Genomic DNA, 22,137 nt, shown 5'->3' on the forward strand with positions numbered 1-22,137 from the left:
GCTAAATTTTTCTGAATACTTCTAATCACACATAATCACCCCAACAACGTACGCCTCAGTACTTAAGCTGAGTACATCAAAATAAACTCCCTGATCCCTATTTTCCGATGAAATTTATTTCCTCTTCCCAGCACTGCAATGAAATGTATCAAATTTTGCCAAATGAAAAATATGCTCCATTCTCTGCAGGTTGCCTTTAATAATTATGTGTTTCTATGTATACACAGTCTCTGTCCTCCACAGTGGCTGAAATCATAAATGTAAACTAATGAGGAACATGTTTCTGCAGAAAATGGCATTATCAGTTTTTTCCGTCAAGGAAGAAACTTTTGTTAGTTTCCGTCACAGCCGGATAATCAGTTTATATTTTATATTATACAGAACACTGACTTTGAACATAAAAAGCTACATAATCTCCAGAAGGAATAACAATTACTTTTTTCCAGAATTGTTTTCTAGACATAATTATTCATGTAGGTGTAACTATTATTAATTAAATCCCTGTGCCCATTATTGGTACCTCATCGCCTTATAAGATGATCCTGATGCCCTGTTTCACATTGTAAACAGGGCAGATATAACTTGTTAGATGAGCCATTGGATCCGACTTTATAGCCTTACTTAGGTGTTGTGGAGCCATTAAAATCTGAAATTGAGTTAAAAAGCAAAGCGCTGCAGTGTGACTAAAAGCACCCCACTTAAAAAGTCTGGGTCATAATATATTGGCGGACTAGATGTTAAGGTAGACATGAAACTTTAAAAGCAGCACAATTTTGCATGACATCAGTGCAAAGGAAGTAGTGGATGACCCTATGAGACTTCCCCCAGAAAACCCTTGGGCAGTTTTGTAAGCTGTTATAAAAAATATGGTTACCATTTAAAGCCAGATTGTAACTATTAGCAAGCTTTTTTGTTTCTTGTATAGATTTTAATATGAATATGCTTTGGTACATTCTCCTGCACACTGAATCTGATGACTGCAGGTGGAGGCATCTACTTACTGGATGCTATACTGTTCTGGGGAGCAGTAGGAACAAGTATAAGTGCCCCAAAGTTGCACGTTAATTTTTCTTGAGCTCAGGCATTTCTTTCTCCCTTAAATATGTTTTCTGTTCTTAAATGGGTGCAGTTTTCATTGTGAGATGGAGGCCTGATGCTTTTATGGTGGAGCAGCTACTCCTGATCTCCTTTAGTGAATCTAATTTCTGATGATGTAGTACCTTTATTTTTGCTGTAGAAGGAAAACATTTGGGTTTGACATGAAAAAAACAAAATGAGACAAAAGATCAACATCTTAGCTTTTATTTCCTTCTGGATCTGAAATAGCACTTTTTGTCTAAACCTGCCCATTTTTCTTGTGAGCAAAAGTATTGGAACAGATAAACTTAAACCTGATTAAAGTGAATAAGACTTAACATTTAGTTCATCAAGCCTGTGACCCACTGACATAGTTTTGCATTCTTCTTTTGAGATGCTTTTCCAGGTTTGACTGCAGCCTCATTCAGTTGTTGGTTGTTTTGGGAGGTTAGTCCCTTCAGTCTCCTCTTTAGCAGGTAAAATGCTCCACAGGGTTTAAGTCTGGAGAGTGGTTAGACCAGTCTTAAGCCTTCCACTTCCTGCCCCTGATGAACTCCTGTGTGTTTTGGGTCATTATCTTGCTGCATAATAAAGGATCTCCCAATCAGTTTGTTTGCATCTTTCTTTAAACTGACATACAAAATGTTTCTGAGTTCATCGTACTGTTACCACCATGTGTGACATCGACAAAGAAGACTAATGAGCCATGCAAGCCCAAGTCATGACACTGCATTTCACAGATGAGCTCGTATGTTTGGGATGATGAGCAGATCCTTTAGCCTTTCCATCACCTTGGTAAAGGTTCATCTTCGTCTCATCAGTCCATGAAACTTTGTCCCAGGATTTCTGAGGCTTGTCTCTGAACTTCATGGCAAATTCCAACCTGGCCTTCCTGTTCTTCTTGCTAATTAGTGGTTTGCATCTTCTGGTGAAGCCTCAGTACTTTTGTTCTGCAAGCAGTAGATAGATTTTCCATCATCTCTCAGCTTCACAATTGCTTGTTTTTTACCCACAGACAGCTCTTTGGTTTTCATGTTTCATGTTGGTCACTATAAATGCACAGTCTGCACAGGCAAAACCCAAATCTGAAACGGAGCATAGAGATTCAACAGTATTTATTATTATTTCAATAATCAATGTAACAGGACACATGTGTGCAACAAATACTTTTGCACACAAAAAAAATGTGTGTTCAGACAAAAGGTGCTATTTTCTGAACTGTGTATCAGATTCAGATTCAAATACCTGGAAATAAAAGCTGATCCTTTGTCTCAAATTCATCTTTTAATGTCAAATCCAAATGTTTTCTGTCTAAAGCAAAAATGAAGGGATTGGCCTCACTGTTCCAACACTTTTGGTGGGGAGTGTATGTGGAATTCTTTGTAACCTCTTGGAAATAAAACTTCCCCAGGGCAGCTGTGGCTACATTAGTAGCTGACCACCACCAAGTATGATTGAGGTGTGAATGAATAGTGCATGAATAGTGCATAGTGCATGAAATTGTAAAGCATCTTTGAGTGTTTAGAAAAACACTATGTAAGACTAATGCATTATTATTATTATTCATGACCTTTAACCTGAACATTGTAGTAAATTTAATAATACAGATATTTAGTGAACTGCCCATGGACAACAGTCCCAGGCCATTAAAGCTTTGGTGTAAGTACAAGAATCAAGAAGACTTTATTGTCATATGTAAACATATAATGAAAACATATAATGAAATTTGCGTTCCAGAACACCCATCCAAGAGAAATACAAACAACAGAAGCAAACAGGGGGGACAGGTGTCTGAGGTCGTGCAGCTGTTGCCGGCGCTACCTTTATCAGTCCCAGAAAAGGAAACAACACACATCATGGGGTAGTTAGGTTAAAAAAAGAGTCATCTGGTACGGTGCTCGACATGAGCACCATACCAGGGTCCAAAAAAACCACCTTAGCAAAGCATATTTGCACATTTAAAGCCAGGATAGCAATATAGTCGGGGAAGGGAGGGGGCAGGAGGGGATGCAGACGGAGACGAAAGGGTCAGGGCATTGTGGAGCCAGATGCCAGCTCCTAGCCAAAACAGTTCGCTGATAGTGATGGAAGTTCATCAGCGGCCAAGGTACGCCAGATCCAGCTTCACAAATCACAAAGAGGGCTGAGGGGGAGAGCGACCGTCACACATAGCCCTGGAGAGATATGATTGCCAGCCCAAGGCAGGCTAGGGAGCCGAATTCCTGATAATGCAGATGTTGTTTTTGGAACAGGCTGCTTGTTTTTTTTCCAACAGCCTTCAGTCTCACTGGGGAACCCATTCAGTAATCCAATATTCCAAATTCGTTAGTTACCGTCCTCACCGTGCAGAACCGAACCTTATCTCCAGATCGAACCCCTCTCGCCTGCGAGCACGTTCTCAGCTGGGCTACTCGCCCGCTTTACAGCTCAGGTCCAACAGGCTTTGAGTCTGAGTTTGTACGGCCCTGGACAGCCCATCCACCTGGGTCGGCAGCCTCTGCAGATGTCGAACTGCTGCCCAGATTTTCTTGATTTCCCGGTAAATCAGGTATCCTCCGAGCCCAAACAGAAAAGATACCGCTACCAAATAGCCGAATTTGTAGACGTCTTCCACGTCTTCGACCTCGAGGGCTGAGAAGCACACAGGTCTCCACGAGCTCCAAGAATCGATGACGTATCCAACCGGATCTGTTCCACTCGGACACGCAGGCTCCCCTTTCCCCGATCTCATAGTGGAAAAAAATTCGATCAGTGGTGTTTAGGGCCCAGTTCGCCAGATCCATGTTGCTCTCAATCTTATTCTTATTCGGACAGTGCAGGAGAGATAGGGAGGGCAGGGAGAGAGAGATAGAATGCGACCGTCTCTGTCAAGAGCAGGATAGGAAGCCTGTACAGATGCATTACATCAGCAAGAGCACTGTCCCTTCTCATTCTCAGTTATCTAAGGCCTCAGTTATACAGGCCTAGAGACCAGTTGCACACCCCCTGGCAACCAGGTGTAGCAGCTCTGAATCGGTCGCTAATGAGACGAGGACACTTGCTCTGGTCACCACAGCTTTTATTTGAATCCCCCTTTAAAATGGGGAACGAGGGGCATTAGTTTGGTGTACACAGCCAGGCTACACTCTCATCACAAGCTGCTTGTCTCCTCTGAGCGAGAAACGCAGCAGCCAACAGTGTACATAAAAAAACAAAACATGGGTAGTCAAATAAAAATATATACATTCAAAGAGAATTGACAACACAAAATTACTGAGTGACCAAATATGTTACAAAAATAAAATGAATTAAACAGATAATCAAAACGCACCTTTAAAATGGGGAACGAGGGGCATTAGTTTGGTGTACACAGCCAGGCTACACTCTCTGTAAGACGTGGATGAAAGAAACACAGATGATTTAAAATCTATTATTTCACAGGCTGGAAATAGATACAACCCTATTAACATCATCTTTATAATGCTTATTGCAGTAATTACATATTTTCAAAGTCTATTAACACAGTCTTTTCAGCTGCTAGCTTAGTTTACCAGCAGTGAGTGGAGGAACACATCTTACCATCACAAGCTGCTTGTCTCCTCTGAGCGAGAGACAGGGCAGCTGTGACACATGTAGCTGGGGTGTGTCACGCCATTTAATGTCCCCAAGCAACAGGTGGCGATAAGGAACCACAATAAGGAACCACAGTAAAAAGCCAAGACAACATTAACGGCTTGATACAAAGAAATATATTTACTTAAAAAAAACATATATATATATATAAACATGAACTGACTTTCACTGTGGAGTTTTGAGAACGTTCATCTAAATTAACTTGCTACACAGGGGAAAAATGTGCATTCCCCAACCAGTTGGTGAGCCACTGCTGGAGGTTGCTGGCTGTCGCTAGGTTACTAAAGTACTAAAGAGGGTGGTGCACATTGCAACAGTCACCCATAGTTTGTGTGGAAGATGCTGGCTTGGCTGGAAACACTCATTAACCATCGAGTTGTAATAAAACACAAACCAGAAATGGAGACCGTTTGCTTTTAAAACAAAAGTTGCACTTTTTAAACTTGTGGGCTGCAGCACAGAGGCACTTTGACTCTGATGATGAGCAGTTTGTGTCACACTCTGCTAACAAATAAAGAAATCACAAAGAAGTTTTCAGTACATCATTTACTACCTTATGAGTTTCACATAACAACAGCCAGCAACCTCACGCAACCACTCAGCAACCAGTTAGGGAATACACATTCTTTAGCACCTGGTGGTTGATGGGTGGTCGCCAACTGGTCTCGAGGCCAGTGTGACTGGGGCCTAAGTTAAACCTTCCTGATACATGTGCTCCTGGTTAGACAGCAACAGAGAAATATTTGGTGAATTAATGCAGGCTTTCTTACTCAGGCAGAAGGAGATATACCCTGTCATAGTGGTAACCCTATCACAGCAATTGCTACAGGCTGGATGTCTACATCTAGATCTGTCTGATGGGAAACATTTACTGTCTTTGGAACAGTTAGTGCTTCAATATGATAGACCCAGAAAAGACTTTTCAGATAGCAAGCTGTATTTGAGAAGCAGACAAAGGGTCAAATCTTACCTGCTTCAGTTCTACTACAGGTAGAAATTTCAGTTGTGCCCAGAAAACTTCAGCCCTCAAATGCTGAGTTAGGACATTAATAACTTATTTTGGAATAATAGTAGAGTTATTGGACTTACCAAAAATGTTGAGGCTGGGGCTACAGAGTAATGATATCTTAGAAATGATTTAACACTTCTCTGTGTGGTTCTCATCACTTTCCTATCAAGATAACCTTTTATTTCATTTGAAACTTTCAGGTGTACTACTGGGGACCTGAGTAAGTGCAGTGCTGGTTGCTTGGATGAACAGTATATAAGCTCTTATTATCAGTATTTCCTGAGAGCAGTGGCTGTCAGGCTCTTTCAGGCACGTCCCATTTCACAAGACCAAAGAGGTTCATACCCAACAGTGCACAATTTTCAGTACCAGTGAAAAAAAAGTTAAAATGTATTCTTTATTCTCCACTAGTGGGGCACACAAACACATTTTTAGGCTGTCTACAGTAAGTGAGATCAGTTACTGACATTAATGCATTTCCAAAGGAATAGGACTTGTGCACAGTATAGGGTCCAGATCTGGAAACGAGGAATGTTTCTCTGCAACCTTCCTCTTCTGTCTTTTCTTTTCTTTTGTGTCTCAGGTATTGTGTGTTCAAATGCTAAAAAGAAGCAAATGCTGTCATTAAAAAAAAAAGAAAAAAGCCTTTTAGTCACAGCTCAGACACAGCTGAGCTAACACCTTGCAGAGATGAGTAATGTTTTTCACATGAAAGAAAACCATAATGGCACTACTATGATGTCATAATACTGCAAACATTTAAATCTTTGGTTTGGTATAGGATTTCACACAATGTGAATTTGGGGTTGTGATTTGTGTCTGTGCCATAATTCCTGGGATGGGCATTAGTAGCCAGGACAGGGTCAGAAATGAGTACATCAGAGGGACAGCTCAGGTTGAGCAGTTTGGAGACAAAGTTTACGAGGCAAGGCTGAGATGGTCTGGACATGTGCAGAGGAGAGACAGTGGATATACTGGACAAATGATGTTGAATATGGAGCTGCCCAGTAGGAGATAAAGAGGAAGACCACAAAGCAGATTCATTGATATAAGGAAGGAGAGCATGCAGAGGGCTGGTGTGACTGAAGATTGAGAAAGAGGGTCAAATGGAGGCAGATGTTCTGCTGTGGTGACCCCTAAAGGGAGCAGCCAAAAGAAGAAATGGAAGTGACTTACAGGATTTGCATTAGTGTGTTGATAGTAAGCATTAAAGCTAAATTTGAGTTTGTAGTAAGCGAGTAGTGGCAGGTATTCACTGGGTACTAAATGTTAAAGTGACATGGCTTACTATGCAGATATAATACAGATATAATATAAATCTTTTGAAAAGCAAAGAGTGACATTTTTTACAAGTTCATGTCTCAGAGATAGAACAGCTGAGCCATGCTGAGTACAGACTGCATATGACAGATGACTGTATAGCCACCATGACAGCACCCAGTGGTTTGTGAAATCCTACTTTGAAGCCTTGAGTTAGGTAATTTGGCAGCTATGATGTTATTGTTGCCTTTATTTGTTTGGAGCCAAAAATGATCAAATTTAGACCAGAAAGTGCTTTAAGTTATAAGCTAATGTAGCAAGTCTGGCTACTGAAAAACATACATCAACTTTATGGGTACATTATAGACATCGTGTCGTATGTTGCTGTGTGGCAGGCAGGTTGCAGACCCAAATGCAGGGCTCGTGAGACAGGAATCTGAACTAAACAAGGTAACTTTAATACTGAAGACTTTCCAAAAACATATATAGAATAAAAAATAATGCAGAGCAGGAGCCAGGAATTCCCACGTAGGAAGCACAGAACACACTGCATGAGAGAGGATGTGACAAAGAACTGAGGAAAACACGAGTTAATCAGGGAGAGAGGACACAGCTGGGGAAAACAAGACAGGGGTAAACAAAATCTAACAAAACAAGGGAAAACAAAACTGAACACAACACACGAGACAGAAACCCAACAAAATAAAACAGTAAGTAAGAAAACAGACAACAAGACGTAGAAGGCAACTACTCAAGGGCCAAAATAACTAAGAAATAATGAAGAAACAATAAACTTCAGCATTTAATCCAAAATATAGTTACAAGAACACAGGAATTTGGTCAAAGACCCCATGACACATATCTCGTACTGTGAGGTAAAATATGAATAAGATACTAGAATTTTGCACATCGGAACACAAACTCCTTGGTGTTTCTTTACCTTATATCCAACCACACTGTTTTTTGTCAGGAAATTGGATAGTAAATGTTCCATAAAGGTACTGACAGCACAAATCCGTGTCATAGCTTTAAATAGCAACATCTTTAAGTGGATACTGAAGCAAGACCCGGGAGACAGCAGCTCACAGTTCACAGAATTTATTGACAACAGGAAAGTCTACTAGTCTATTTGCAACAAGGAGACTCAACAGGGTTTGACAGGGAAGGGTCCTGAAGAAGAGGAGATGGGAGATAGAGGAAGGAATTACTGCGGCTGAGTGAAGGCTCAGTTGAGTCACTGATTGATTCTGAGAGTCCCTGTGTTCCCTTACTTGAGAGAGACTGGAGGAGTGCTTCAGGGGGAGACATCGGCCAGATTTCAGAGGTGAATAAGACTCGAAGGAGGTGAGCAGGCAGGTAGGTCCGGAGGGCGAGTATTCAGCCAAGTTCTTCCAAGGAGAGCGGACCAGAACAGAAATGACTGGTGAGTTTGGAAACGTTGCCACTCTTCAGCCATGCAGGGAAAGCTGAGGGACAAAGACATGCAGAGATTAGCATTGGGGAAACTCAGAATAAGCTTGGAGCCATAGGGGCGCCTGATTACCAACTCAGTAGTTGATGACAATGGCTGGAGAACCTGGGACCCCAAGCCCCTCCTTTTTGGAAAGGAGAATGTGCGGCTACAAGAACAAATGGAGAGCTGTGCATAAATGAATGCTCACAAACTTCAGTGACCTGAAGAAACATTGATGGCTACTGTTTTAAATATGTTTTTGCCCAGGCAAGCAGTGCGTTGCACCAGTTTGGATCCACAGCTTCACACTTAGCCTGTAATATACACACTTATTTCCCTCTCCACAATATCATATCATTGGCTATCATATTATATTGAATAGTGAAATTCCTCTCAATAGAATTAAATAAGAAAGTGTATTACTATTTGAACAACAAATCGATGCTCTGTGCAATTCAGCAGAAAATTAGGTCTGTCTTATTTTGTTCCAAAATCCTCAACAATCTGGACGCTGAAAAATCATTGGTTGTGCTCAGCATGTATATTTACCCCACACTTTGGCAGAGCAGCAATCATTGTCAGAAGCTCAGTTTCAGGCCTGGATAATTCACTGCTTTGCAGCACACTGCTCAAGCCTCTTTTAAGCACATGTTCATTTGTTGCCCTAAAGGTGTGAGAGCAGTACAAAGCAAAACAGGCAGCTCAGACTCCACTCTCTCAGGTGGAATTAAAGTAAGTGAAGAATGTGAGTCATGCTGCTTGTAAACCTTGTTGGTTCTGTAATCTTTTGACTAAAAAAAAAATCAAGTAATAACATCTGCCCTTTTCTTTTGCAAATTTCCTCAATTATGAAACCAGAGGGCAAGTACCAATAATGAAGCTGAATCTCATTAAGAGGAACCTGATTGCATTATTTTAGGTAAGTTAATACATCAGTGTTATCTAGCTTTGTGTAAAATGCCAATACTCCTATGTTTTCAGGCCTACACTGTTATGACTCCTACTTATAATTTAAGCAGTAAAAGTTTTTGTACATATGAAAATTGTGAACTGGAGCATTTCAAAAATAATTTTTTCGAATTAGTGAATCTATGAATCTATAATGCATTTATTAGCCATTTGCAGACTCAGACTGGTCATTGGCAGCACCAAAACATCTCCTGTTGACTTTACAGATGATGGTCTGAAAAAAAAATATATCCAATGAGCTGCAGTTCTCTGGGTGAAGATGTGTCGCTGACTGCTTTGAGCTGATGGGAAGGCAGCAATAACTCAAACAACCACTTATTACAACCAAAGTAGGTAGAAAAGCATCTCTGAATGCACATCATGTCAAACCTTGAGGCAGATGAGCTACAGCAGCAGAAGACCACACCGGGTGCCACTCCTGTCAGGTTCACCAAAATTAGGCGATACAAGATTGGAAAAATGTTGCGTGGTCTGATCAGTCTTGATTTCTGCTGTGACCTTCAGAAAACGTGGATCCATTCTGTCTTTTATAAACAGTTCAGGCAGCTGGTGGGGGTGTAGTGGTGTGGTGGACACCTTCTTTGGGCCCCTCGGTACCAACTGAGCATCATTTAAACACCACAGTCTACCTGAGTGTTGTTGCTGACCACGTCCTAAAACTTCTCTCCAGAAGGCATTTGGCTTGTCTGTGTGGGCAGCAGCAAATTTCCACAATCTATGGTGACTTAAAACTTGCTTTACTATGGACAGTGGCACTGGTGTTCCAGCAGGTTCCAGGTAAAGGCAGCCTTGAGCCTTCGTGGTTCCTTGGTTGTTGCTGAACATCCTAACCAATTCCCTCTCCTCTTGAGTTTGGAAGTTCTTTCAGACCTTGGGAAATTGGTGACACATCTGAATAACTTGTACTCATGTACAGCTGTTTAAACTGATGATCTTGGAATCTGCAGTTGTTTAGAAATGGCTCCAAGAGATCTGTCATGATCCTGGGTCTGTTGACCCAGCATTTTTGTTTTGAGCTTTGACTCTTATTTATGTTATGAAATATTTTCTGGTTATTTATTATGTTTTGATTGCTTGTTCCCCAGTGTTTCCCAGTGTGTTGTGTCAAGTCTGTGTCTTTGTTACCTCATCTTGCTTCCTGTTTTATTTTGACGGTCTTCTGTTCCCTTTGTGTTGTGTTCTATTTTGCTTCCCATGTCCCATTATCATCATTTTGTTCACCTGTGTTCCCAGCTGTCTCCACTCCCCTCATTATCCCTTTTGTATTTAAGCCCTGAGTTTTCCTCTGTTCTTTGTTGTGCTGTTGTCATTAGTCTCCCTGCTGTGTGCCTTTAGTTCCTGATCTGTTGATGCTTTTGTTCAAGTTTAGTTAATTTGTAGTTTGTGCTGCTGGCTCCTGACCAGCCCTGCCTTGCTTTTCTACACCTGCTAATAAAGCCTAAATTGAAATTCAGGTCATCTGCCTGCAACAGCGGTATGTGACAGGATCTTCCCAACCTGTGTAAATGTACAGTTGTTCTTAGATCTTCACTAAGTTCCTTGAACTTTCTTATTGTTCTGAGTGTTGGTCAGTCCAGTGAGTGCTGTCAACCCCTTTTTAAAACTGGCAGAAACTACCAGTTTTAGATTAGATTCAGTTTGTCAGTGCATGTGTCACAAGTACAGTGCAATGAAATGCAGATTGTAGTCAATCATTATCACTAATGAGACGTTAATAGGCCTTGCCAAGTTATGACATTGTAGAACCTTCAACATTACTTATTAAAAGATTTCAGTGAGTGTATGTGTATATTTGAGTATGTTTTCTATACTATTGACCCTGTGTGGATTAGACAAAATCAGAGAAAATAAATTGAGTACCCAATTTTTGTTTTTTAAAGTCATTAAAGATGTCTGCTGTATGCATGCTGATGTATACTGTATTAACATAATGTGAAGAAACTGCCTCAGAGGATTTGAGATAATCATGATATTTGAAAAATTAAACCTCAATACCACATTTAAACTTATAAATTACATGGTTGTTTTTGTACATCTTTTCTAGTCTCATGGATAGACACCTTCACACCTGTAATTGATTGGCCAAAAAGAGATAAAACACACATCTCACTAATAGCCCTATTCAGTTTCCTTTAATGAGTTCCTTTAATCACATAGAGATATGATGACAGTCTTAAATAACACACAGGGCTAGTGATGAGGGGAAGGAGTCACATCCCTGCCATTAATTAGCATGTCAGGTCTCCCCTGTTTGTTTCTGTGTGGAGTTTGCATGTTCTCCCCGTGCCCCTTCATTCTCTCTGGGTCAGCTGGCTTCCTCCCACAGTCCACAGACATACAGTTAGTGGGGTTAGGTTAACTGGTGATTCTAAATTGCCTATAGGTGTCAATGTGAGTGGGGTTGTCTGTCTCAGTGTTAGCCCTGCCTCTCACCCTATGGCAACTGGCATGATTTATGTATGCATTTATAATATGCTTTCTTGATTGTATTGCATATATATATTTATATGCTTTTATATGGAAACAGAAAAATGCACAGCCTGGAAAAACACATTAAGCATCTTAGTTTTGCACTGCACATTTATCTCTGCAAGTCTGTGAGAGAGTGTTTCTCTGCGTATGACAACAGGTGAACACGATCACCACAGCTTGAACGAAGGATTTCAGTGGCAAACATGAAAAGCCGAGTTACTTTTTGTGCTCATCGTGGCGCAGCAAGGACTCGGCCTTGTCTTTACTCATTCCAGTGACTGCGGTTATGTCAAACTCGATGGATCAACACTTCATAATCACAGGATAACACTTTGTAAAAATTCTTACTTTCATTCTTTCATGTTCAACCTTGACTCAACAAAAGGCTTTGGAAGTAACTTGATCAGAACAGTATTAAACTATACATGACTTCAGCATCTGTATGAGTTTATTTCATGATTACAGTAGATTCAAAAGTGTTTAACCTGCACGGGCATGTGACTAAGCCCATACAGCACTTTGATTCACATATCTTTATGAAGAGGATGGATGGTTTCAGCAGCTGCTGTAAATAGAATTCATGTAAAACTCCACACTATATTCATTTTTTTATACCATCTTTAAGTACACTCAAACCCAAAGGTTATGTAGATGAATTGTCTTTAATCAGGTGTGTTCTTAATATTTGAACTTATCCATTAAAACCTCCTAATGATTCATTCATTTGAATGCTTCGGGCTTCTCATGGACACATTACTCTCCAATGTATCACCCTAACAGCATTATTTTTCCTTCAGCCTCTTCTGCTGAAATCTTTTTTTTATTTTTTATTTTAAAGATAAAGGCAAAACACTATCTCCCTCTGCAGAGATGGTGTTTTAATACTTAAAAACCAAGGTTGTCAGTCTATGCTTTATTGCATTGATTCACCTTTTATTCGGTACTTTTGTTTAGCGTAATCTTGTGGGTGTTCCGAGCCTAAGTTCAGAGACAGCAGCCAGATTCAAAACACAAAACTGGCTGAGAAGGCGTACAAAAGGCGAGTTTTATTCACCTGGAGCTCACGCCAAACGGCAGTGGCTCTCCTTTTTTAACCTGGTTAGATCACTGTGCTGCACACATGACCTGCTCTGGAACAGTCCATTCAGATTCAAGCTCACGCATGCAATCAAGTCTCTCCCAGCTATCATGGGGATTTAGTATATAAAAGCTAATTATTTAGAGCATATCGAGTGTATGTTAGTGTAACTCGGTTTGATAATGGACAACCCCTTGTTGATATTGGTGTATTGATGCCCAATTCTTAATGGTGGTGAGTAGTGCCTCAACATTGAAGCCCAGGATTTTAGTCCACAGCAGGGTGGACATAAACATTTGTTTTCCCTGCTGCTGTTTTGCCTTCTTTACCATACTGTTTCCACACTAGCTGGGCTTTCTTTGAGTTGATCAATTCCAGTTGATTAAAAAAAAATGATGTAGCCAGAAAGTGTATGAGGAAGTGACGGCACTGAACATTAATGCAATGGGTAGTTACATTTCTAGTGAGATGCACAGGGTTTAGTTATGATGTACCTACAGCATAGATTTAACACAGAAGCATAAATCCTGCATTAAGCGGTGCTCACACTCCGTTGCTGATGGGGGCAGGATCCGAGTGAACCCTAACAGACTCAAGGATGCAGAAAGTCTAGCACACCCATTATGCATGGTAGTGAAGGCACTATATCTGCAATATAGAGGACATTGTTTTGTCTGCAGTGAGGACTGCATTGGTAGCTAGGAAAAAATGAGTAATCCCCAAACAACTGCGAGTGGTTGCTGGAGGTTCACCAATCACGCAGGCCTAGAGGCTGCTCAGTGGTTAAGCACCCTGTTAAGCGCTGGTTGATAGAGGATAAATATACTTTCCACAGCCAGTTGGAAAGTTGTTGCAGAAGGCTGTTTACTGTTGCTATATGACATTAGTTGCAACCAGGTATACGGTACTGGGACAAAAGCCGCCTTACAATGTCTTTGGCCATCAGCACGTTGCTGACTTCTCCAGTGGTTTTTATGGAAGTTGCTGACTCATCTGCAAAGACTTCAGAGGTACCTGCTAAGCAGTTGTGAAACTGAAGAGTGCACTGCAAACCAGCAACAGAGAACATCCACCTTAAAAGTAACTGTTGCACCCTTTGAAAAGTGTTGCAGGGCTAAGGCACAACTTTCCCTTTGAAGGTAAATATTATCCATTTTCCCAACAGACTGGAGGTTTCCGGGGGTTCACTGACCCTGGTCCTTCCCCGGTTGGAGTATGCACCAAGACTTTTTCAGAATTATAACCCTAATAAAGAAGTACTTTTTTTGGCTTTTTCATCTGCTTGTTTTCATTTTTCCTTAGCAGCTCCAACCCTGTCATTTTGCAAAATATTAGAAAATTGAAAAATAATAAAATATTAGAATTAATTTAATTTCACCTCTCTGCCTCATCACTAATGAGTCTGTGTGGCTACCCTGCTATCAATTTGCAGAGAAATCAAGGATTGCTTTTCTAAGGCGCAGGATCCAAGGTGATGTTTTTGGTCTCCTTCCTATTCTTTGATTATTACTCCACAATATAATTACATGTTCAAGTTAATATGAATGTCTCTGTGCTGTATGAAGCAGTTCTGTGGGCTGAAATCAAATGAGCTATAATTTGACTCTGATCATTTTTATTTTCTGTAGCAGGAGTTAAACCCCTTAGAAGAAATAAGAGGCTGCATGTTGATGAATCACTCATGCTAGACTGCATGTTGTCCTTTCTTTAATTAAAAAAAATTACCAACCCTGGTCTCAAAGCCTGTTTCTATTATGTTCTAAGAGCTCCTGAAAGGATGTCCAGTCCTCTTCTTCACTTTTCCAGCAGCTCTTTTGAAGTCTCATCCAGCATACTCATTTCCTCTCCTCTCTCCTGCGCCACTCATCAAAGGAGGCAATCAGCAAGCGCCAACTACATTTTAACAAAATCTCAAATTTTTCATGTATTGTTTCAGCCACAAACATTGTATCCATGTATTTTAGGAGACACTGATAACCACTGCACCCAGTCTTTGCATTTGCCTGCAAAGACTTGACACTGTTTAACCTCAGATGTTTCAATTATGCATCAACATATGCGCTCTAATTACAGTGAACTCAATCACGCACTGCTTTCCTTTTCTTTGCACCAGCAAGAGGTGCATCTACACCACACAGCTGTTCTGATTTTCCCAAAGGTATTCAGCATTGCAGGCGCATCGCGCTCCATTAATCATCCTCCACAACAACATTTCTGCTGAAAAGTTTGGCCTTCTGTGCCTCTGGAGACAGACAGGGGCTAGTACTGCTGCTTTTTTTCACTCACAATCCAATACGTATTGGAATGTTGGAATTTAGAAAATTAGTTGATGGCCCTGAGTGACACGCTCACGTTTTGACTTGTCTGCTGTTACAGCAACAGGTGAAAACTCCTTCTCAGCTTTGTCTGCACTGTTGTCGTCTTTATTCTTTCTTTTTGACAAAGGGTCCTTATTCACATTTATTCTGGGCTTCTCCCCCCAGTATTCACAAAACATCCAGGGCATCCATGGCTAACACTGCCTATGAATAAATATATTTACATGGATTTAAACTTTTCAGACTATTCTCCTCTCTGCCTTATTTGTAGCACCAGCGTTGGTTTTGCCAAAATAACCTGGCACTGTTGGTCCATTTTGTGCTGATTTTGTAGCAGTTAAATAAATGAAATGCAAACTTCCCCTTCTTTGGGAGAGCACAGAAGCCCAGATTAATTTAGAAAGTGACACAGAAAACACACAAATAGTGAGAGATACCAGAAAAGATATACCTGCTGCATCTTAAAGAGAAGCCTTTTTAATGTCCAGCAGGGAGCAACTATATGGCCACAAAAAGAAGAGAGAAAATGATCCCTTGGGTCACTTAATCTAAGGCATTTTCCTGAGTTTATGGTCTGCATTGCTAGTTTCAAGTCTTATTAAAAGAAGATTGTGATCCCATCCATCCGTCCATCCATCCGTCTGTCCTTCATGGCTGAGTTGCTATGTTTCCCACTTCGTTATAATCCCACTAACAGCTGACTGTGGAATACTTAGTAGTGAGGAAATTTCACCTAGGTGCTTGATTTATACACCCATGGCCATGGAAGTGATGGGAACACATGAATTCAATGATTTGGATGGGTGAGTGAATACTTTTGGCAGTATAGTGTAGAAGGAGCAGTAAATCTATAACTTTGCTTTCAGGCTCTGTTTGCTCTGCTCTCCTGTCACTTGTGAACAAGACCCCCAGGTATTGAAATGCCACCCTTTTCTGGCTGACAACAATGGCCTCAAATGTGCTTGGCTTGTGTTTGCATTCAGAAAAACCCATAACCACAGAAGCGTGATCCCTAACTCCTATTTTATGTGACACTTTGGATCTCTGTATCAGTGGCAGTGAACAGTATGAGATTTATTAAACAGGTCTTCAGCACCTTGAAAAATATCACTGTGTGGGCACATTGTGTAAATTATTAAAAACAAAAGAGGAGACGGCATCACACAGTCTAGCAGCAAATGTGAAATCCACTTTTTCTGCAGTTTTATGAATGAAAAATATGTATGAAACATGTCAGGCAGAGGATGATGGTGTTGCAGCTTGCTGGGGATTGAGAAAATCTACCTTTGTATTTTAAAGAAAGGAGAATGAAGCCGGGGAAAGGCAGAGAATATTAATGCTGCCTGAGGCAGCCTGAAGTGAATCTGAATGGAGTTCTGCTAACCAACAGGCACCTCAGAGTAAACCAAGAAGGGTGGTGAAAACGTACTCCTCTAATGTCTCTGTCCTTTTCATCTGTGCCACATACGAGGGAGGTTACATGACAGTCCACTTAACTGTACGAATTTACAATGAGTTTTAGCTGGGTTTTTTTTCTTCTTCATATAATACATTATGTAGTAGTCTACATTTTATATATAATGTGAAAATGACATTTGGACCATTTGAAGGGATTATCTGACTAATATTATGACTTGCCTGTGTGGTACAGACCATCACAGAAGTTTGTGCTTCAGTTTTGTCGATAAAAATTCCAGTATTTTATTAGTCTGTTACTTAGCACTAATTAGCCATTTCAGACTCCTCGTCTTCTTCTTTCAGCTGCTCCCCTGTGCTCCTCACCCTGACTAACCCTCTGCATGTCCTCTTTCAAGACATGCCTCCATGTCTTCCTCCTTTCCACCTGCCTGGCAGCTCCATCTTCAGCGTCCTTTCTCCAATATGTCCACTTTCCCTCCTCTGAGTCTGCACATGTCCAAACCATCTCAGCCTTGCTTCTCTAACTTTATCTCCAGACCTGAATTGTCTCTCTGATGTCCTCATTCCTAATCTTGTCCATCCCGGTAACTCCCAATGTAAATCTTAAAATCAACTCTGCCACCATCAGCTCAGCCTCCTGTCTTTCTGTCAGTGCTTCTGTCTCCAGACCACACATCATAGCAGTCTCAATATCATCCACTCTTGCTGCTCTCCTTCTGTCACAAATCACCTTGATACTCATCTCCACCCACTCCACCCTGCCTGCACATACACTTTAAGAATGCAGCTTTCTAACTAAGCAATCTAGTATTAGCTGATATATTAGCACTCCACCCTTTCATCTACTTCTGGCGTTAAATACAATTTTAAAAATGTGGTGGCCGCCAAAAAGCGAATCTTGCACTGTCCAAAGCTCTTGGGTGACCTCAGTGGCTGCGTCCATCTTTTTATGTACAATTTCATGATTAATTGTTATATTTTTGTGGCATTTCATAGTTTGGATAAGCCAAAATGAAAGAAAATACTTACCTATTAGTCCAGCCAGCAATCTGGGATTTTTACATTGGATCTCCCAAGCTGGGTAATTAGTGGTCAGAGCAGAATGTGGGTGTTTCCGCTGAGCAGACTGTGTGGGCTTGTACACCTTCACCTTGTTCTTTCACATGAATTCACATAGCAACATCGTGCTGTCCATAAAATCACAGCAGAGGGCACATCAGTGCTGCCGCACACGGAGGTTAACAAGCAGGCTGTGACCCTTGTATTCAGCCTAACGGCTCCAGAGACACAACGAGATCAATACAGAGCAGCAGTTTAAGAGGCTCCTCTCAGAATAATACCAGAAGATCAACTGACTGAGGGCAGAGTGTTCCTCAGGTTCTTTAAGCGTACAGCAGATTGCCCTCAAGAAAGAAATGCGGTATCATAGACCACAGTCTCAGTCATTCATTCGGGAAAGGAAGTGGGTTTCCATGGTAATGTTTCCCCAAGTTATTGTAAAGAAATTTCAGGAAAAAAACAAAAAACAAAACAAAACACTCTGCTGCCCTCTAGGGGTGTTATGGCACAAGTACATGAGCATAAAGATGGTCCTGCTTATCTCACAAAATAGAAGCTGTAATAAAGAGGGTATTATGAGAGTACACATTTAACTGCCAAAGAAATCAAAAATAGGGGTAGACATTAAAAAAATGCAAAGAAATACAAATCCTTACAACGTGTACAAGCAGAAAAAGATGAAGCAACACGGAACTCATTAAAGAAACATGTATGAAGGTATTAAAACCTGTGAGAAGAAGAGAGCTCTAGCCTGGATTTACTCTAATCACAACAGAAACTCCTCATACAAGTTACAAAACGCATCTACCTGTATCGGTTTACACATGCTGGTGCACGTCAAAAAAACTGAAAATCAAAGTCCATGAGTCTGGAGGAAGGAGTCCAAGGTATCTGAAGTCAGGTGTGCATTTTCTGCAGTTTGTGATGCTTTGGGGCTCCATGGTGGTTTGGTGGTTGGTCCAATGTGTTTTAGACCACTTCATCCTTCCACCTGTGAGAAGCATGAAGGGGTCTCTTTTCTGACCACTGAAAAAGAGACCATTGATTCTCTTTTCCAGCAGAACTTAGCCAGCCGTTTGGTAGTAGTTTTGGGACAGGGTGGGGGTGATGGAACTAACATGTTACTGTGCGTGATTAGCCAAACAGACAATTGTTTCTGGCTTTAGTGGAGAGGTTCTGCGGTTTCTCCAGCTCAACCTGCAGAAAAATAGCCTGCTCTTCCTCCACCTTTTCCCCATCTCCTTCATTTTCACTTCTCCCCTCTTTTCAACACCTGCTAGGAGAAAAAAGAAAAAGAAGAAGCGACGCTGGCCGCTTCACCGAATTGGCCACAGCATTCACCAACAGTGTGAACTTATCAGTGGTAGGATAACATGCCATTCCACTTTTCCATTGTGCCTCTCCCCAACCAGTCGCAGCAGGTGGCTGCCCCATCCTGAGCCTGGTTCTGCCCGAGGTTTCTTCCTTTTTCAAGGGAGTTTTTCCTCGCCACTGTCGCCAAGGGCTTGCTCAGAGGGGATCTTTTGATTGTTGGGGTTTTTTTTTTTTAAACCAAACACTGATAAGTTCACTGACTTCAAATATGAGACTCAGCAAATATGTTTTAAATACAAGATGAATCATGTATTTAAAACATATTTGCTGAGTCTCATGTTTGGTTGTAGATAATTATAATTTCTAGGACATTGAAGTGAAATAAAAATTAATAAAAAAAAACAAAAACAAAGTATCTGTGTAAATGTTTTCATATATACTGTATAAGAATTCATGTTTTACAGTAAAATACGGTAAGAAAAAAAAAAAGGGAAACAGCCAAACTTGGAGCTGGAAAGCATCAGCATGAAGTGTGTAGTCTCTGTAGGCCAGAGTATGCGGAAGGAAGATTTGAGCTGCAACGCCCTGAGACTGTTTCTGCCGGCCGTTTCTTCCTATTAAAAGGGAGTTTTTCCTTCCCACTGTCACCAAATGCTTACTCATAGGCCGTCATTTTGTTTTTCTCTGTATTATTGTAGGGTCTTTACCCACCATACAAAGCGCCTTGAGGTGACCGTTTGTTGTGATTTGGCGCTATATAAATAAAACTGAATTGAATTGAATGCCTACAAATGTCTAAAATACCTAAAACCTTGGTAAACAGAGTTGGAAAAGAAAAAAAATTGAATAGTAAAAAGCTGAGATTGTCAAGACAGTACCTAAATTGAAGCTGATTTGGTGAAACTGGTGTTTTAAAAATAGGGAAACAGCCAAACTTGGAGCTGAAGTGCATCAAAATGAAGTGAAATAAATGCAGGAGGGAAACAGAGCTGAAACAAGTTCAGTAAGTTCAGTATGGTTCAGTATTTTGCCCAGTAATACGCTATATTGCCAAAAGTATTCACTTGTTTGCCTTCACACACATATGAACTTGAGTTACATCCCATTCTTAATCCACAGGGGTTAATATGATGTTGGCCCACCCTTTGAAGCTGTAACAGCTTCAACTCTTCTGGGAAGGCTTTCCACGAGGTTTAGGAGTGTTTGTGGGAATCTTTTACCATTCTTCCAGAAGCACATTTTGCTGCTGATTTGCTGTTGTTTCCAGTCACTTCCGCTTTGTTATAATTGCACTGACTTGGGAATATTTAGTAGTGAGGAAATTTCATGATTGGACTTGCTGCACAAGTAGCATCCTATCACGGTACCACACTGGAATTCACTGAGCTCCTGAGAGCGACCCATTCTCTCACTAATGTTTGTAGAAGCAGTCTGCATTCCCGGGTGTTTGGTTTATACACCTGTGGCCATGGAAGTGATTGGAACACCTGAATTCAATGATGTGGATGAGTGAGTGAATACTTTTGGCAATATAGTGTATTTCAGTATGCAGAGCGGAGTAGCCAGGGATCAATCCTATGACCTTCCAACTGGCAGATGCCCCTCTCCATTTAAAAAAAAAGAGTAAAATTGGTTTTTACAGATTTTTTTAAAACTTTAACACAGAAATAATCATTCAGCTGGTTTCTGAAAATTTGTGGTTGGCACAAAATATAAAGTAAAAAGCAAAATGCACAGGAAGAAATGAAGAAAAACACAAGTGGGTATTTTTCAGTTTCACAACAAGCAACATCAAGCTTTTAAGAACTTTAAAGGTGTTTAAAGGAAAACTTTAAGCTAAAAGGTTCATTTGCTCATGTTTTATAGAATTATTTTCAATATGCCATTTTTATTGTTTCCTAATGATTTGCTCACAGTGCAGATGAGTTTATTCTAAAACGCGGGACTGCACCGTTTGCACATTTGCTGCTTTGATCTTGTGCTACCTTACTACTTGAATCTTTCTTGAGACTGAGCTTGCATTTTTTTTTCTTCCCACTGGAACAAACACTTGTTGCACTTTCTTATGGACCACCTGATAATCCTCACACTAAAATTAGACCAGCGCAGTGTGCTGCTTACAGAATATTTACATATAAAATATGTCCTGTGTTTGTAAGCGAGGTAGACGTCTATTGTGTTGTGCGTGTTTGGGGGGTCAGGGTGGTGGTTCGAGAGGGGTTAGGGGGAGCAGTATTAAACAGCACACTACACAGATGAAAGCACTGCACATCCTTAAATCGAATCATAATTTAGTCATCAGCAGAAGATGGTATGCTCAAAATAAACAAAAGAAAATAGGCAAGACTGACAGGAGAGAGAGAGACCAGAGTCCATAAGTCAAGGGAAAGGAGACATGAGATCGCTCTTAGATGGAAAATGATAAATATGGAGCCTCGTGGACAGAGACGGTCTTATTCGAGATGATGCTTAATTGTTGCATCAGTCCCCATATTCAGCTACAAGCACTTAGCCTAAAAGGATTTCTAAGGCTCAGATGCACAGCAGCAAAGACAGAGGACCAATAATACTGAAACTTCCATTTGTGAAATGTAAAATTATTACACTTATTATTATTATTATTACTGTTGCAAATGAAATTACAACAACCAAATGGAAGCATGGACAAAGCTGAAGAGCATTATACTTCTGTGCTCTTTTAAAGCGGAAAATCATCTGTCCATAAACAGGTTTCAAAAACTTGAATAAGATCTTAAGATCAAGTCTTTCTGAATTTGATTTCTAGAATTAACAATTTCTAATAAACATAATAGAAAAATGTGAAACTTGCTGCAGAGAGAGTCACACAGTGGAGCACGGCCCTCCTCTTCGTCAGAGAGCCTCTGATAATCATCTCTAATTTTTTTTCAGTATATTTATCAAAACACTGACGTAACATAATTCTGAACAAATGCCTTATGTCCATGAGAGAGTTTAATGGTAACTGCAGCCGTGTTAAATATTTCTATCCTGGTTGCTTTGCATCATTGTATATTTTGCACATAACTGAGTGTGAGCCCAGTAAGAATATCTAATATAATTTACTTGCATTTATATC

This window comes from Archocentrus centrarchus, chromosome 20 (genome assembly GCF_007364275.1).
Source record: "Archocentrus centrarchus isolate MPI-CPG fArcCen1 chromosome 20, fArcCen1, whole genome shotgun sequence".
NCBI classification, from domain to species: domain Eukaryota; kingdom Metazoa; phylum Chordata; class Actinopteri; order Cichliformes; family Cichlidae; genus Archocentrus; species Archocentrus centrarchus.